The sequence below is a fragment of the Oncorhynchus mykiss genome, chromosome Y, assembly GCF_013265735.2.
Source record: "Oncorhynchus mykiss isolate Arlee chromosome Y, USDA_OmykA_1.1, whole genome shotgun sequence".
NCBI classification, from domain to species: Eukaryota; Metazoa; Chordata; class Actinopteri; order Salmoniformes; family Salmonidae; genus Oncorhynchus; species Oncorhynchus mykiss.
This window is the reverse complement of record NC_048593.1, coordinates 5862552-5874189: the sequence shown is the minus strand read 5'-3', so window position 1 is coordinate 5874189 and position 11638 is coordinate 5862552. Positions and strand designations below refer to the sequence as shown.

At 42.2% G+C, this 11638-nt stretch overlaps 1 long non-coding RNA gene across 1 annotated transcript; it reads right to left on the bottom strand.

The window, feature by feature from the left end:
- Window positions 1–7210: 7210 nt before the first annotated feature.
- Window positions 7211–11049, bottom strand: LOC110511723. The gene is made up of 5 exons (XR_002471783.2): window positions 10970–11049; window positions 8858–8992; window positions 8157–8312; window positions 7559–7751; window positions 7211–7387 (listed from the first exon to the last, which is right to left on the bottom strand). It is a non-coding gene; the product is annotated as an uncharacterized LOC110511723 (long non-coding RNA).
- Window positions 11050–11638: the final 589 nt, after the last annotated feature.

Genomic DNA, 11638 nt, shown 5'->3' with positions numbered 1-11638 from the left:
AGAGAGATAGTCCCCCGGGCACGTCCGTCCTACCCCGCCATCTGCCGAAATACTTAACAGACAACGTGGCGAGGTTAAGGACCGCTCACGACGCGCGGGTAAAGTCTCCAATTATGGCCAGAGACCTTAGCAGGCACGAGTCCTTGCACAAAAGCAAGGTGGTGTCATCGGCGTACTGCGTCACCTTAACACGCAAACTGCCGCTCCCAGGGACCAGCAAGCCCTCCACCCCTGCGTCAGCCCTAATGGCAGCCGCCAGGGGCTCCATATAGAGCACGAAAAGGAGTGCCGAGAGCGGGCATCCCTGCTTGACCCATGAGGAGAGGCCAAACACGTCCAACCAATAATAAATACCCTAATTCTTACCATTCCAGAACCCCTCCGCACATAGGCCCTCAAGCCCCGAAAAAAACTGAGAAAGCATTGACAAAAGCCCGCTCCTCCAGGATGTCTCAGTCGAGCTTCCAGTACCCCCTACAGAAAAGGCAGACAGGCGCCTTGACCCGAAGGAGAACCCCGTCGTGATCTGAGAAAATCACAGGCACCAAAAGCCCAGACAAAAGCCTCAAGGATTTGGGTAGAAATAAATAGTCCAGCCTCCGCACAACCCCCCCGGGAGATACGCCACGTGGGACCTGCCAGCGCCTGAGTAGTGTTAAGGCCTCCATCCACCAAACCATGGCTTGCCATAAGTCCGGTGATGGTCCCCACGCTACCATCTCCACCCCTCCTAAATCTACATTAAAATTCCCTCCCACTACCAAAACTCTGTTTGTTGCACACAGAGGTGCCAGACACTCCACCATCTCACTTCTTTCTGGCACCGTCTGTGGCCCGTATACCCCTATAATCCAAAGTCTAAAATCCCCTAACGCTATGTCCACCCCCAAAACCCTCCCCTGCGTCGCAACGTACGTGCCTTCCACCCTCACCTCCCGTGTCCCAAACAAAATCCCAACCCCTGATGAGTGGACACCCCCCACACTGACTTCGCTTTTACCCACTCTTTTTTAAACTGCTCTACATCCCCCCATCCCTTAAATGTACCTCCTTCAAGAAACAAAAGGTAAAACATATGTCTGATAAACAACTAAAGACAGCAGTTCTTTTTACAGTGTCCCTTAGACCCCGAACATTCATAGTCATTATTTGAATCTCTGCCATGGTTGCACAATTAAAAAGAAAAGTCAACCAGGTGCAGGGTTCAAGTACTCACTCTGTCCGGTGGGTAAAGGTCCTCGTCGAACTTGGACGCTGGACCAGCAGCCTCCGAGGCCCCCCCAGCTTTCCCACCCCCCATACTGCCCCCCTGAGAACCCCAAGATGCGGGGAAGGGGTTGGGGATGGGGGGTCCCGGCGTCCCAGAACTAGCCTGAGACACCCCATCCCCCCATATGGCAAAAACAGCCCCGGGGACGACATGTCTCTTCCATCTGGAAGAGCTGGAGAGATGGACCCTGTAGTACTGACCATCTCCCCAACCCCTCGTACATCCACGGACAAGGGCTCTTGACCCCCTACCTCTGAGGCCTCCCCATCCACTGCATCCCCCTTCTGAGAAGCCCAAGATGCGGTGAAGGGGTTGGGGTTGTGGATGGGGGGTCCCGGCGTCCCAGAAAAAGCCTGGAACACTCCATCTCCATCGGGCATACACAGCGCAGGGGCCACCAGATCTATGTACATAGGGATGAGTGGGAGAGATGATACTCGCGGTGACTGGGGGGCCACCTCTGTGGCACTGTCCCCAATCGCTCTCACACCCCCACCCCTCCCAGCCCACTCTGGCCCTCCCCCATTCTTCCTCCGGGCCTCAACCGAGTGCACAAACAGCCCTGGCTCCTGCAGGGCCTGCTGGGGTGTGGAGGCATCCCTCTTCGTTCTTGGAGTGGCAGGTAAGGGTGAGATGGACCCACATTCCGCCGTCCTTGTTTGTGAGACTTGGAGCTCCTCCACAATCTCCTTCATCTCCCCCACGAGGGCCCCGAATGCCTCTTCATCGATATATACTTCGCCGAGAGATGAGCCCAACTCTCCCGTTGCTCCTCCAACCTCTCCCTGCGGCCTACTGATGGATTGACTACCCGTTGACATCTGGGTCTCCGGGACCACCTCCAACTCCACCAAGGCGCTCTCCTCCAAAACGACTTTGGCCTCATGTTCCTCCGACATGCAAAACCTGCATTTTACCAGCTCACGAGGCTGTTCGACACATACAACAACACAGAGTTACACATGGAATTAACAAAACATACAGTCAATAATACAGAAGAAAAAAAAGTTTAAAAAGTATATATACAGTGAGTGCAAATTAGGTCAAATAAGGGAGTTAAGGCAATAAATAGGCCATGGTGGCGAAGTAATTACAATATGGCAATTAAACACTGGAATGGTAGATGTGCAAAAGATGGATGTTCAAGTAGAGATACTGTGGTGCAAAAGGAGCTAAATAAATAAATGCAGTATGGGGATGAGGTAGATAGATGGGCCCTAGAGAGGTTAACGTCCCACCAGGCCAACATCCAGTGAAACTGCAGGGAGCTAACATTCTAAATACACCATTTGTTATAGTAAACATTCTTACAAATACATGTATCTTACATCATTTAAAAGATGAACGTCTTATTAATCCGCTATGTCAGATTTCAAAAAGCCCTTACTGCAAAAGCAAACATGCTATTTTCTGAGGACAGCGCCACGCACACACAAGTATTACTAGCATTTTCCAACCAAGCATTAGCGTCATGAAAGTCAGAAATAACAAGAAAATAAATTGCTTACCATTGAAGATCTTCCTCTAGTGGCAATGCCAAGTGTCCTAACTACACAGTGAATGTTTGTTTTGTTTGATAACATCCATTTTTATAGCCTAACACAAAACATTTGTAAACCGCTGCGTCGTGATTTCCATCTCATTCAACTTTGGACAATGCGTTCGTGGTAATTACACACACTAAACAAACGCTTATCCAGTCATGGTTGGTTTCATTGCAATCCTCTGGTTGTTACTAACACAACCATACTTGATGGTTCTTTTCCCGGGACGTATTGACCGAAACAAACCGATTTGAAGACACCAATCAATGACATCATTGCGCACCGATGGTAGGACCAGTCTATTGTTGATTGACTATTTTGGCACAATGACTACTGATCATCTTGAAATCTAGCTTGGAAGATAGCCAATGATCTGAGGTAAACGGCAATATGTAATGGTTATATGTTTGAAGACCAGCCTTTGTCGTAAACTCTGGCGTAAAATAAGTTAATTCGCCATTGCAAACCCTACTTGACGGAGCCACGGGTGTTACGCATAGCAGTACATATTCAATAGCATTTTCAATCAGGAAAAGCAAAAACAAAGTCTAGGTATACAGATTTAACCCAAATTATAGAGGAAATAGATAGATACAGCGAGACCGAGTTGCTTCAGGAAGATGAATCTTTCAGCGACTCCCAGGCGGAAGACATGTTTCTGCATGGCGGGGATGCCATGCTGGATTGGTAAATTCTAATGCTAATGTCATTGTTTGAAATGAATAATATAAAATATTATTCACTTGAGATTTTTGGTTTGTTTTGATTTTCTTATTTTATTTGCAATATATAAAAATATAATCTGTAATGAAATGTGTAAAGTACACATTGGCTATACTGTGTGTGTGTGTGTGTGTGTGTGTGAGTGCGATATATATTTTTTTATGTATTTTACATAAACATGGAATGGAACAGCCCTTCACCACTTCAACATAGTGATTATGTTCCCTGTACTCTATATACAGTGGGGCAAAAAAGTATTTTAGTCAGCCACCAATTGTGCAAGTTCTCCCACTTAAAAAGATGAGAGGCCTGTAATTTTCATCATAGGTACACTTCAACTATGACAGACAAAATGAGAAAAAAAATGACACTTCAGAGTGTTTCCTTTCAAATGATACCAAGAATATGCATATCCTTGCTTCTGGGCCTGAGCTTCAGACAGTTAGATTTGGGTATGTCTTCAGGCGGAAATTGAGAGAAGGGGGGTAATCCCAAAGAAGTTAAGTTCTGTCAATCAATATCAGTAACATACCAGTTACTGCCAATCAGAGCTGCTAACAGGGGTACAAGGGTCTGTCTGCCGCCTATTGGCTCTTTTGCCACGGATAGACCACACTGCCTGAACATGCTTTGGCTAAACTCAGTTGTGACTTAAAAACAATGGACTCAGCTATGACTATCAAACTTTATCCAATCAACATTTATCCTTCAAAATGTGTTGTTTTATAGTCTGCTGAGCCTGCTCATGATCAACTTTTACATAATGATGTTAGGTAGCTAAGTAAGGGTAGGCCTAAAGCTCTCAAGAGAGTATGAGAGTTTAGGGAGGAGATAATTGCATTTCTCTGCAATTGCCGCCACAACAAACCCAACACATAATAGTGTAATATGCTTAATGAGGTGTTTGTAGCTGAGGATTGTATTTTGAGTGGCATCAATCACTTGGACTTAATTTAGGACTACAGGGAAGGGATAAAACAGTTATTGACATGATTGAAAGATTGACTGCTTTTCTTTTCTCTGATATCAGCCCCACCAAAACCTTTTCCCTACAGTGGGTAACTATAGAAGGCTAGACAATAGAAAAGGTCAAGGCAGAAACAAGATTTGATGAGTTTAGTCTCCCCACAAAGGAGCTTTTTTTAAATTTGTTTTATTTTAACTTTATTTAACTTGGCAAGTCAAATAAAGGTAAAAAAAAATCTTATTTTCAATGACAATCCACTGTTCAGGGGCTAACTGCCTTGTTCAGGGGGCAGCTCGGGGATTCGATCTTGCAACCTTTCGGTTACTAGTTCAACGCTCTAACCACTAGGCTACCTGCCACCCCAATGCAGTTTGTTAGGGACCCTTTCTATACTGATGTGTCTGCGAAATCTGACTTATTTTATTTAGTAAATATTTTCTTAATTCTATTTCCTGAACTGTATTGTTGGTTAAGGGCTTGAAAGTAAGCACCTGTTGTATTCGGCGCATGTGACAAATAAAACTTGATGTCGATTCGCACGGGACAAATACTTTCAAGAGACCAAAAAAACATTTGGCTATTCTGGTTTTCATTAAAAATGACTGACATGGCAGATTTAGACAGGACAAAAATTACAGATATGGGGTTTCGTGTTCGTGCACATAATTACATTACCCGACCTCCCCAGTAAATCAAATCTCATCCGGATAGTGTATAATACTGCCTGACCTTCAGCCAAGGCCGGTCTTTGCCATTCTGCCGCCATAAGGATCGTCTCTATGAGGCTGAGTTGCAGCCTTCTATATTCGAGGAGACATAAAAATGGATTTTGCTATTCACTTTCTGAAAATATAAGATGTTTAAACCCTGACAGCTTTTAGGGAAGCACTTGTGACCTTCTGTTGTTGGGTTAAGCAACGGACGAGTAGCCAGCAGTTGACGCATACATTTTTCTGTGTCAGTCGGGCCTCTGAGTGGAAAGGTAACTTTTGAAAGTACCATACTTTGATTCATAAGCACGTCTAAGATCGAATATTTTGCTGACAGCAACTGCTTTGTTGAAACAAGAAATATGATAAGAATACACAGAGATTAAAAAAATACACATTTAACTTGTTGGGGATAGGGGGCAGTATTTTCACTTTGGATGAATTGTGTGCCAATAGTGAACTGCATCCTACTCTGTCCTAGATTGCTAATATGTGCATATCTTTTTGAAGTTTTCATCCGAGTTCTCCTGGACCAGCATCAGCTTTTGGGCACGTGAGCTGAAAGTGCCAGCAAATGCAGCTAATTTGACACTAGTATTGGACATTATGGAACAAAACAACGATTTATTGTGGAACTAGGACTCCTGGCACTACATTCTGATGAAAGATCATCAAAGGTAAGGGAATATTTATGATGTAATTTCGTATTTCTGTTGACTCCAACATGGCGGAGAAATACTTTTACGTCTGAGCGCTGTCTCAGAATATTGCATGGTAGGCTTTTTTCGTAACGTTTTTTTTAAATTTGACACAGCGGTTGCATTAAGAACCATCCTTAATTATTGTTGTGTTTTCGCTGTAAAACATTTTTTTAAAAATCGGACATGGGTAGATGAACAAGATGTTTCTTTCATTTGCTGTATTGGACTTGTGTGAAAGTTAAACATTTCTAAAGAATATTTTTGAATTCCCTGCGCCACCTTTTCAGCTGAATCGGGGGGGGGGGGGGGGGGGGGGAGAGTTCCCCTAGGGGATCGCCTTGCCATAAACTGGTGATTTTATCAGTGTGAATCAGATCGAAATTATGTTATTGACATCAAATTGTTTAATATACTAACAAGCGGGTGTTCAAAATTGCATATAATTTGTAGTGTTGTATAGGTCTATGAATTGGGCTGTTATTATACTAATTATGTTCTGGCCTGCCGACTATTAGCCCAGAAAAAAATTTACCCAAGGCCAAACCTAGTTGCCGACCCCTGATCTAATGCATTGTTTACATCTGGTGGACTACTGTATACAGGAATTCATTGGCACAAAACTTGTCGTCCTTAGCAGACACAGAAATAAAAACATTAGTAGTTATTGCATTGTGCTAGTAAATTATTACAGAGAACAATCACTTTAGGGAGCCCCTGTCCTGCTATCAGCCTGTGATGTGTGTGTTGTAAAGTGCCTTGCTGATGGGCACAACGGCAATAGGTATTATACGGGGATATTGAAGCACGGTGGGTTACCGGCTTCAATGTCCCTGTGTCCTACCTACTGCTGTTTTGCCTTTGAGCAAGGGACTTCACCCCTAAGTGCTCTGCTCTGCCACAGCCGTGCTGCTCCCAGCCTGTGACCAACAGGCAAAATAGTTACAGACATCTACGCACTATGAGACTGTTTTTGTAGAAACTGACACACCCCTGGATGATGACACATAATCAACATTTTTAAAACACTGAAAAATCCCCTCAAATCAACTCAGGGTTTGGCCAAAAATGTGATCTAATGCATTGTATACATCTGGGGACTTACTGTAAAAGAAAGCTTACAGGAAATGCCATAGGTGTAACATTTAGTTTTGAACATCCTATTCTGGTCAGATGCAAGACTGAACTTTTCAGGAGAAGCGCAATACTCTCATTAGTTTGGGCTACCTAAAAAGAGCCTAACTACTGAGTTCTTATTGCTAATGTTTTTATTTAATATATTTGAATGTATTGTATATTTAGTATGCAACAAGTGCACTGCATTCCAGTGCAATTGATGTTAGACTATAAATGTGTATTTGTTAAAGTGAAATAGTAAATGTGAAAATAGAAAAAAAGAAACTCATATTGATCTATGACTTTAGTAAAGTTCTTACCATAGGTTTTGGGCTGGACGACACATCAGCTTTGATGACCTGAAATAAGTGAACCAAGACAACAATTAGACATCAATTACATCTTGGTAGTTAAGAGACACTGTCTGCATTACAACATATTGCATGACAGGGTAGTGAATTGCTCATCATCCTGGCTCTTCCAAGATGGGTGGTAATTTCATCTAGCATCTTAAAAAAAAAGTTCCTCACCTGTGTTGTCCATGGCCAGTCAGAATCACCGTAACTATAAGTCAACTCTTTGCCAACTACAATATCTCGAGTCGCGAAGAGGCACAAGTGTGGCTCATCGTTTGCTTGTATGGCCTTCATTTTGAGATTGTGTCTTTTGTGATCATCATTAACGAGTCTCCCAAGGGAGGAGTCCTCTTCAGATGCATCAATGCTGCATAGAAACATAACATGTCACAGTTTAATGAAGATATTGCAGCACAGGGTTTATATTTCAGAAAAGGGACAGAAAAGTCCCAAGCATTTCGCTACACTCGCATTAACATCTGCTAACCATGTGTATGTGACAAATAAAATTTGATTTGAAAGTCCCTAACGCGTTGTTTAAAAAAAGGAGTGCAGATGCTCTGATAGCGAACCAGTTGGTTTGAAGAATAATATTTTTCCTCACTGTTTAGGTCAGGGACAAGGTCAAATTAGGATCTGGGCCTGAGACAGACCTACAGTGCATACTGTGCCACCAACCATTAAAATGTCTGTCTCCATTTGAATGTTGTTGCTTTTTTAAAATCTCAAAAGGTAGTAATGTGTTTATTTTGTTCTCATCAATCCTACTTACCACCATGTTCTTCCTTTCCATTGAAAATAAACACCTTTTCAGAATCATTGTACTGATCAGCTCGGACCTCGCTCTCCTGTTGTGTAAGCAGTTCACCTCGGTACTCCACAACAAAGCCTCCTTTGGATATGAATTCAGTGGCAAAAACTCCTCGTTCTTAGCAGACAAAAAATACAAACATTAGGAGATATTGCATTGTGCTTGTCAATTATTACAGAGAATAATCCACTCTGGTCACATGATCACCCCATTCAACTTGCCAAGCTTCTTCAAAAACAACTGCTCCTATAAAGTGACCTCACACTGTCTAAAAGTGATCCCACACATATCACCGCCAATCAAAATGAGGTTCAGGTGTGCAGCAGGGAGTTTGGGGAGGGGGATGCACTGCTCTGTCTGTTTCAAGAGGCTAGATTCAGTTGTCACTCTTACTTTATCTTCTAAACTAATGATTTGTTTTCAAGGTGGGCCTTCTCAGGTGGAAGGAGATTTCAGATGGAGCATCATGTGACTGTAGTGAACCTTTAAGAATCATATGACCATAATACAAAGACATGGCAAACTATTCCTTAAAACCTTTTTCCTGGGTGACTGTGCCCATATATCCCAATTCACTGTTTCCCACTAACCTCTAAAATATACATCTGATTCATAGCTGGCATATTTAGGACTGTCAGAAATATATTCAATATTCACCTTACCTTTAAAGATATTGATAAAACACTGGTAAAGTACTGGTTTATCAATGTTTGATCTTATGTGATGCTCTGCATCCTCCATGGGCCGGAGCAGTCTGGAAGATCTCTCCATCAGGCCAACTCAAATCTATCCTTAATCTGTGGAATAAAGCAGACATTATAAACTGGGTAGTTTGGGTCCTGGATGTTGATTGGCTGTAACTCTGGTATATTTAAGCAATAAGGCACTTCGGGGGTTTGTGGTATATGGCCAATATACCACGGCTAAGGGCTGTAACCAGGCACTCCGCGTTGCCTCTTGCATAAGAACAGTCCTCAGCCGTTCCTTACTGCTTAAATATACCAAGGCAGAAAATCAGAACATCAACATTCATGGCTTAAAGAGCTCTAGGGGCGCTATTTCATTTTTGGATAAAAAACGTTCCCGTTTTAAGCGTGATATTTTGTCACGAAAAGATGCTCGACTATGCATATTCTTGACAGTTTTGGAAAGAAAACACTCTGAAGTTTCAGAATCTGCAGATTTTGTCTGTAAGTGCCCCAGAACTCATTCTACAGGCGAAACCAAGATGATGCATCAACCAGGAATTGGCAGAATTTCTGAAGCTCTGTTTTCCATTGTCTCCTTATATGGCTGTGATTGCGCAAGGAATGAGCCTACACTTTCTGTCGTTCGCCCAAGGTCTTAGCAGCATTGTGACGTATTTGTATTTGAATTTTCAGATTTTTTTTGGTAGCCAAATGTGATGTATAAAACGGAGCTATTTCTAATACACAAGGAATCTTTTTGGAAAAACTGAGCATCTGCTATCTAACTGAGAGTATCCTCATTGAAAACATCAGAAGTTCTTCAAAGGTAAATGATTTTATTTGAAGGCTTTTATGTTTTTGTTAATGTTGCGTGCTGGATGCTAATGCTAATGCTAACGCTAAATGCTAACGCTAAATGCTAACGCTAAATGCTAACGCTAGCTAGCTACTTTTACACAAATGATTGTTTTCCTATGGTTGAGAAGCATATTTTGAAAATCTGAGATGACAGTGTTGTTTACAAAAGGCTAAGCTTGAGAGATGGCATATTTATTTCATTTCATTTGCGATTTTCATAAATAGTTAACGTTGTGTTATGCTAATGAGCTTGCTGATAGATTTACACAATCCTGGATACAGGGGTTTTTTCATAGCTAAACGTGACGCAGAAAACGGAGCGATTTGTCCTAAACAAATAATCTTTCAGGAAAAACTGAACATTTGCTATCTGAGTCTCCTCATTGAAAACATCTGAAGTTCTTCAAAGGTAAATGATTTTATTTGAATGCTTTTCTGTTTTTTTGTGTAAATGTTGCCAGCTGAATGCTAATGCTAAATGCTACGTTAGCCATCAATACTGTTACACAAATGCTTGTTTTGCAATGGTTGAGAAGCATATTTTGAAAATCTGAGATGACAGTGTTGTTAACAAAAGGCTAAGCTTGAGAGCTAGCATATTTATTTCATTTCATTTGCGATTTTCATGAATAGTTAACGTTGCGTTATGGTAATGAGCTTGAGTCTGTATTCACGATCCCGGATCCGGGATGGGGAGATCAGAAAGGTTAAACCACAATTTATAAGAAACAATGTTTGTTAGATGATATGTATATGAATGTTTGTTGTTTGACTACCAAACAAGCACGTTAGAAGCAGTAAAAAAATAAATATCATACTTTCCCTCTTCCACTCTGCCATGAGATGCAAGGTGGGGTGCACAACACCTGGTTGCAAGCTAGCCAACTTTAGCTAGCTAAACTAACAATGCACCATCTAATGTTATCAAACTGTTACCTTAGACCTACTCAAGGTTATCACGCGTCCCATTTAGCTGTCAATGCATGTTACTTATAACCACACTGATAGAATTGACTGAAATAGCTATCCATTAATATCAATACTTAGCTAACCAAGCTACCCGCCCAAATGTCAACAAAACTGGCTCACTAGTGCATTAGCTAGATAGCTTGTTTGTTGCTAATGCTAGCTCACTAACTACTAACTAGGCTAACATAGTTCATAAACCAATACAAGGATTTATGGCGTTGGAATTGTACTACAGCATGAAAATATTATATTACTCACCCTTTTTTTAGGGACAGCGGTGACCTGCATTTGGCACGCGCTTCTCCAGGTGAATGTGATTTTCCCTCTCTGGCTCTGCGCGGTAAAGAGTGGGGGAGGGGTAATTACAACGTGGGGACAGAGATAGTCATTTGGGGACGTGTCACCACAGTGGTGTGTGTGCATCTGTCAAGGCTCTGGAATCCTATAAAATCGCCATGACTGATGTTGATATTTCAGTTGTGTAGTAAATATTATATAGACCTAAGAAGTAGGCTAATACATTGCAAAATTAATGTATTTCGCCTAGGCCTATAGGTCATAGGAAACCTCAAGACACCAAAATTGAAATTTTAAGGATTCAGAAATTGTATTGATTGATCCAGAAACACATAGAAATAAGGTCAATATGCCTTGGCTATTTTCTGACATAGGAAGAAGGGCTGGCTTACTGGGGCTATTGCCCCTGGGCCCCATATATACAGTATGTATTATATATTTATTTTTTACTGCAACCGCCAACCACAGGGGGATTCAGGAGCCCACTCTCAATGAGTGTAGAGGCCTGCTGCTGCGGCCACTTTGTTATTTGTAGATGGGGAGGAGAGGAGGTAGGGGGGCAACTTGGGTAATTGCACATAAATCAATGTGACTAGTAAATTGTGTGATTCAGGAGCTGGGACCAAGCCC